Genomic DNA, 7,991 nt, shown 5'->3' with positions numbered 1-7,991 from the left:
CAATGACTTGCTCAAAAAGCACAATGAGTCACTTGTACTTGCTAAGCAAGTTGAAGAGAGCCACAAAAAGCTTAAACAAGAGCATAGGGAGTTGGCTCACAAGTATCAAGAACTTGAATTTGCCTATGAAGCAATTGACCCAAGTCTTGAAAACTTTGCTCATGAAACTATTGAGAAGGTCAATGCTTCTACTTCATGTGATGACCTACTCATTAATGCAAATGCTACTAATGCTTTGCCCAAGCTTGCACCTTCTAGGGAAAAGGAATTGATGGATCAAGTTGCAAGCCTCAAGAGTAGTGTGGAGAAGCTCTCAAGAGGAGAATACATCCACAAAGAGATTCTCTTCAACAATGCCCGTGACTATGGCAAGAGAGGTCTTGGTTCATTTCCGGAGCCAAACATAGCTACTACTCCTTCTCCGGAGATCAAGATTAGCTTCATCAAGGAAGTTGGATCATATTGCCAACATTGCCAAGTCACCGGGCACCACACTAGGGAGTGCACTTCACCATCACGTCCTCTTCCTAAATTACCAAAGAATTACTCTTCAATGTTTGAAAATAACCATTTTCTCTTGAGTAAAGTGAAGGGCAAGGTGAAGGCCAAATTCATTGGCAAACTCACTAAGGAGTCAAAGAAAAAGCTCCCCAAGCAACTTTGGGTCCCAAAAGCTCTTGTCACACATGTGCAAGGCCCAAAGCTTGTTTGGGTTCCTAAAACTCAAAAGTGAATTCTCATGTGTGTAGGTGAACTACAAAGTCGGTGGAAAACATTGGGTACTAGATAGCGGTTGCTCTCAACATATGACCGGCAATGATAGCATGTTCACCTCCCTTGAAGACCCCGGCGATCATGAACATGTCACCTATGGTGATAACTCAAGGGGAAAGGTTTTAGGTTTGGGTAGAATAGCAATCTCTAAAGATTTATCTATTTCTAATGTCTTGTTTGTAGAAGCACTTAGTTTTAATCTCATTTCTATTGCTCAATTATGTGATCTTGGACTAACGTGTACCTTTGACAAGAATGGTGTTGTAGTAACTCTTGAAGAAGACAAGTCAATGGTATTCACGGGGTTTAGGCATGGCAACATCTATTTAGTGGATTTCTCTTCAAAGCAAACAAGCACCATGACATGCCTCTTCACCAAGTCTTCTCTTGGGTGGCTTTGGCATAGAAGAATTGCTCATATTGGCATGAGCAACCTCAAGAAAGCCCACAAGAGAGGGATGATCACCGGCTTGAAGGACGTCACCTTTGACAAGAACAAGCTATGTAAAGCATGTCAAGCCGGGAAGCAAGTTGCAACACATCATCCCATCAAGACGATGCTGTCTACCTCCAAGCCGCTCGAGCTACTACACATGGATCTCTTTGGTCCAACTACATACAAGAGCATTGGTGGTAACCTCTATTGCCTAGTAATCGTTGATGATTTTTCACGTTACACTTGGGTTATGTTTCTAGGCGATAAGGGTGAAACTCCGGAACTCTTCAAAACATTTGCAAGAAGAGCTCAAAGGGAGTACAACTCCCCAATTGTGAAGATCCGGAGTGACAACGGCACCGAGTTCAAGAACATGAAGATTGAAGAATGGTGCGATGAAGAGGGCATCAAGCATGAGTTTTCCGCCACCTACACGCCTCAACAAAATGGAGTGGTGGAAAGAAAGAACAAGACACTCATCACCCTAGCAAGAGCAATGTTGGATGATTATGGCACGTCCGAGAAGTTTTGGGCGGAAGCAATCAACACGGCGTGTCATGCATCCAACCGAGTGTATCCTCACCGACTCCTCAAGAAAACTCCATATGAGCTCATCACCGGGAAGAAACCAAATATATCCTACTTTCGAGTCTTTGGTTGCAAATGCTTCATCTATAAGAAGAAAAGGCTCGGTAAGTTTGAAAGTAGATGTGATGAAGGTTTCTTTCTTGGTTATGCATCAAACTCCAAAGCATATAGAGTATTCAATCAAACCTCCGGGTTAGTTGAAGAAACATGTGATGTGGAGTTTGATGAATCTAATGGCTCCCAAGAGGAGGTTGTTGGCTATGAAAATGTAGGTGATGAAGAGATTGATGAAGCTTTGAAGAATATGTCCATTGGGGATATCAAGCCGGAAGAGGTGCATAAAGGCAATGATCAAGGGGGAGGACCTTCCTCAACTACACCAAGCACCTCCACGGCGCCCCAAATGGATGAAGATCAAGAAAAAGATGATACGCAACCTCAAGAAGATGTGCCAACGCCAACACACCAAGTCCAAGAACAAGAAGAGCAAAGTGTTCCACCACAAGCATAAGTCACACATGATCCACCCCAACAAGCATCCACGCAAGTACCGCTAGTGAAGCATGGTCGCATCTCCAAGGATCATCCAATTGGTCAAATCATTGGTAGTCCATCAAAGGGAGTAAGAACTCGCTCTAAACATGCTTCATTTTGCGAATATCACTCGTTTGTTTCTTGTATTGAACCCACTAGCATAGAGGAAGCGCTTGAGGACTCGGATTGGGTGATGGCCATGCAAGATGAGTTGAACAACTTCACCCGCAATGAAGTTTGGGTCCTCGAAGCTCCTCCGAAAGACAAGAACATCATCGGCACCAAGTGGGTCTTTCGAAACAAGCAAGATGAACATGGGGTGGTGATACGCAACAAAGCAAGACTTGTGGCAAAAGGGTTTTCTCAAGTCGAAGGTTTGGATTTTGGTGAAACTTTTGCTCCGATCGCAAGACTTGAAGCTATCCGTATCCTTCTTGCTTACTCTTCACATCATAACATTAAGTTGTATCAAATGGATGTGAAAAGTGCATTCTTAAATGGCGTTATTAACGAACTTGTTTATGTTGAGCAACCTCCCGGGTTTGAAGATCCGAGGAATCCTAACCATGTTTATAGGTTGCACAAGGCACTCTATGGGCTCAAACAAGCTCCAAGGGCTTGGTATGAGAGGCTTCGTGACTTCCTAATCATGCAAGGCTTCAAGATCGGGAGGGTGGACACCACGTTGTTCACAAAAGACGTCAACGGGGATCTTTTCATTTGTCAAATTTATGTTGACGATATTATCTTTGGCTCAACTAATGATTTACTAAGCCATGAGTTTGCTACCATGATGTCTAGGGAATTCGAGATGTCCATGATTGGCGAATTGACCTTCTTCCTTGGTTTTCAAGTCAAACAAATGAAGGAAGGGACATTCATCCATCAAGAAAAGTATACTAAAGATATCTTGAAGAAGTTCAAGATGGATGAGTGCAAGCCAATCAAGACACCCATGGCAACCAATGGGCATCTCGACTTGGATGTGGACGGTAAACCGGTTGATCAATCCCTCTATCGTTCTATGATAGGGTCTTTGCTTTACCTTACCGCATCTAGGCCCGATATAATGTTTAGTGTGTGCTTGTGTGCCCGCTTTCAAGCTAACCCAAAGGAGTCACACCTTTCGGCTGTGAATAGGATCCTTCGGTATCTCAAGCACACTCCTAGCATAGGCTTGTGGTACCCCAAAGGTGCTAGTTTAGATCTCTTGGGATACTCGGATTCGGATTTTGCCGGAAGCCGTGTGGATCGCAAGAGTACCTCCGGGGGTTGCCACTTGCTTGGGCGTTCTCTAGTTTCTTGGTCAAGTAAGAAGCAAAATTCCGTGGCTTTGTCCACCGCGGAAGCGGAATATATAGCGGCCGGTGCATGTTGTGCCCAAATCCTATATATGAAGCAAACCCTTTTGGACTTTGGTGTGAAACTAGATAGGATCCCACTCCTTTGTGACAATGAAAGTGCCGTAAAAATTGCCAAGAATCCGGTTCAACACTCTCGCACAAAGCACATTGATATTCGCCATCACTTCTTGCGTGATCACGAAGCCAAGGGGGACATTTCCCTTCAAGGTGTGAGATCCGAGGAGCAATTGGCGGATATATTCACAAAACCTTTAGACGAGAGTACCTTTGTTAGGCTAAGGAATGAGCTTAATGTGTTAGATGCGGCAAACGTCATGTAAGTTGCCATGTCATATAGAAAAATGCATACATATAGGACACTTGTCTAACCATGGTAAGATAGTGATGAGCAAGGGTTTAGCTAGAGGTGGTGGTCCACTTGTTTTCCTCTAAGCTTGTAGAAAGGCTCATCATGAAGAAGCTTCCCGTGGGTTCAAACTTGACAAGTAGATCTTAATTTCTTGTTATGCATTTCTTGTCATATAGATGTGCACTTCATGTTTACTATACTTTCGCATGTGGTTGTAGTTTGCATCATCATTGCATGCGTAAGGGTCACAAAGGAGATCACTTGATGAAAATGAGACTTGTTTCATATACAAGATCTTAATTCATGAAAAGTGAAAAGAGCAAAGTATTAGGTGCGTTATTGCCTAGTGAGCAATGTCATGATGAGTTTGAAGCTTTCTATCTTCAATATTCCTATGACATGGCTCATACATTTCATTTGGCGCGTTGTTTCTCTTGCGGCTTTTCCTTGTGTTTGAAAAGAAATTTATTTAAGCAAGTGTGCTATCCTATTTATTTAGAGGGGTAAAGTCGCCTATGCAAGTCCATTAACTTGAGTTTATTTGAATCTTATAAGTTTATTGGACTTAGCATAGAAGAGTGAGTTGAGAGAGGGTTTTCGGGTTCACCGGTTAAACCGACGTTCAATGGAGCATCATCATCGGTTTAACCGGCGTTACTAAGTTTTGTCTCAGCTCAGTCAAGTTTTAGGCGTTCAACCGGCGTACACAAATTTCAGATCATCGGATCAACCGGTGAATGTAAACTCAGTTCCAACCCTGCAATCAACCGGCGATGGAAGCGTTCAACCGGCGAGTTCAATTTCTCAGCATCGGTTCAACCGGCGTTCAGATGCATATTTAATGGAGCCTCGGGTTAACTACACCGACGAAATCAACCGGCGTTCAAACCCTACACGTCGGATCGACCGGCGTTAAAGATTTTTGCAGGGCCCACTTGTCATATATCTCTTGACCCCGCGCCGCCGGCCTTTCTTCCTCTTCAGTTTCCCGACTCCTCGCCGCCATCCTCCATCGCCGACGCCGCTCCACGCTACTCCACGCCGCTCCACGCCGCCATTGCCATGCGCCGCCGACGTGCACCATCCCCGCGCACCCGCGCCGCCGCTCTGCGCCGCCCAGCGCTGCCCGCACGCACTCTGCGCCGCCCGCGCGCGCTGCTCGTGGCCGCCGTCGCCCACTGCCGCGAAATCGCGCCGCCACCGCAGATCCTCGCCACCACAGCTCCACGACAGCAAGCTCCTGCCATCCCACACTGCACCACTCAATCCCACGCGCCAGCACGCCATCCCACACTGCACCACTCAATTCTGAAGGGCAGAATTTCCGTCTCGGCTAACTGCCTAGCCTAAGTTTGTGAAAGACATGCCTTTGTGCTTGTTAAACAGAAACTTACATGATTGTTTACTCTGCTTTGCCAAGAGTTTGGCTGGTTCCTATGCTCAACCACATGTTGTGCGCTGGACGTTTCTATCAAGTGCTTAATATTAATCTTGGCTTATGCGTTACCTACTGGCTACTGTTTCCGTGTGCCTTGTCTTGAGCATTTTTTAGGTTCCCCATCCCTTTTCCACATTTGAGCCATTATACAGCTTTTATTCTGGAATATAGTTGGAGCATCAGTTGTGTTGTTGCCCGTTCAAAACTAAGATTTCTCGATAACATATGTGTAAGCATCTAGGCCCTCAAGGTATGTTTCGGTGATTAATGACAACCATTATTGTGACTAATGAGTTTGTGCAGCTTAATAGATCATTATCGCTCATTTGGTCATATGTCAAAAGAGGCCCCTCAATTTCATTATTCAAAAAGGCGATCTCGGTATTCAACTCAATTTTATGTCAAGACTAAGGATCTTTCTAGTCCTAAGTGTCATAAGGTTGAGAAGGACACTTAGGTTAGTATAGGTTTTATAGTTTTGTAGTGATCGCACTATTAAGAGGGGTTAAGGCTAAGTAACTTGAGCATGGACATGATCATTTGAAAATGGATGCACACTATGGTCACTCAGGTTTCTAGAAGTTCAAATAAGTGGTTCTCAAACTATATCTCAAGAATATTTGGATTTCATTCAAGACTCAAATCAGAAAAGACAAAATCAGAAAAAGTCTATACACCGGTTTAACCGACGCTCTCAATTTTCTATACGTCGGTTAAACGAAGTCAGCAGAGTCTGGACAAATTCAATACACCGGTTAAACCGACGTGTTTGAATTTAACGTCGGTGCATTGGTCCAGAGTTGGTTTTTCCAGGGAAATTCAAGTTCTATTCACCGGATTAACCGACGCTGTTTGAATCAAGACGTCGGTGCAATTGACCAGTGAGATGGTTTTTCAGAGGAATTTAAAAGTTGTACTCACCGGTTAAACCGACGATAGGTTTGAGTTAACGTCGGTGCAGTTGTCCAGAGACTTGATTTTTCAGTGGTTCAGTGGACAACTACACTCACCGGTTAAACCGATGCTACGTCGGTTAATCTGCCCCAGTTGTAACGGCTAGTTTTCAGAAGAGGCAGTTTACATTCACCGGTTAAACCGACGATGACAAGGGGGGGTACGTCGGATTAACCGGCGCTACGCAGTTTTCTGGCAGCTTTTCTCCAACGGCTCTATTTGTGTGAGCTGCCTATATATACCCCTCCAATGGGTCATTTCGCCCACTCTTGACACCAGGCAACATCCAAACACTCATACCATAGTCAAGAGCCACCTTGAGCTTCATCATTCACATACTTGTGCATTCAATCAATCAAGAAGCAAGATTAAGGACTTGAGTAGAGAGAAGCTAGTGTGCATCCGTTCTTAGTGATCGGTTCTTGCTCAAGTGAAGGCCTTAGCTTGTTACTCTTGGTGATTGGCATCACCTAGGCGATCCTGGTGATCGAAGTGTTTCTCGCGGAGCTTGCCAAGGATTGTGGGAGCCCGGAGAAGAAGATTGTACGTGGCTTGATCTCCACCACGCCGGGATGGTGAACGGAGACTCTTAGTGAGCGCCCTCGTCTCGGTGACTTGGGAGGTGACAATACTCTTTGTGAGTGTCACAACGTGGATTAGGGGTGTGTGCCAACACATCGATACCACGGGAAAAAAATCCGGTTGTCTCTTGTCCATTCCTTTTATTCAAGCATTTTCTTTCATGCAATTTACTCATGTGCTTGACTTAGAGATCATAACTTAGCTCTACCTTGCTAGGCTTTACTTTGTTTTAGCTCTCTTAGCTTGTGTTAGTAGCTTAGTTATCCGGTTGGTGAATTGGTGCCCTACTAGCATTGCATAGGATAAGGTTGCTTTACTTTGTTTTAGAATTTGAAAAAGGCCCAATTCACCCCCCCTCTTGGTCCATCGATCCTTACAATATGTTCACTTTTGATGTTCTGACTGGAACTACCATTATTTTGGTTTATCCATTAGATTGCGCATCTGTGCGACACTGAGTGTAGACATAATTATAAGGATGCCCTTTCCAGCAACAGTCTTTATCCATAGAGAAATCTTAGTCGGTATTTTCCTTTGATCTTAATAAACTTCTGCTGGCAGCAATTATTTTGGCTAAAAAACTTTTTTTTTCTTTATATGTACTGTAACAACAATATTCTTTATACACAATTTTAACTGATCCAGCCATTGCTTGCTTGTGCAGATTCATTGTTACTACCTCAAAAATGTCTGCAAGCACACCCCACACAACTGATAGCTCTGGAACCGATGATGAGCATGATTCATCTCAACCACGTGTTAGGAGATCAAAGGTATGGCAATACTTTGAGCAGGATTTGGTGATGGTAGATGACGTTTGGAAGGCAGTTTGCAAGTATTGTGGGCTCAGACTTGGGGCTCAATCGGGCACTAGTAGTCTTAGAAGTCATATTGCTACAACTTGCCCGGCTATTGGGGATGATGATAGAAACAGTTTTTTAGCCACCATAAAGAAAAAATCTTCAGATACCT

This window comes from Panicum virgatum, chromosome 1K (genome assembly GCF_016808335.1).
Source record: "Panicum virgatum strain AP13 chromosome 1K, P.virgatum_v5, whole genome shotgun sequence".
In the NCBI taxonomy this organism is placed as follows: Eukaryota; Viridiplantae; Streptophyta; class Magnoliopsida; order Poales; family Poaceae; genus Panicum; species Panicum virgatum.
Note: the sequence above shows the minus strand (reverse complement) of the source record.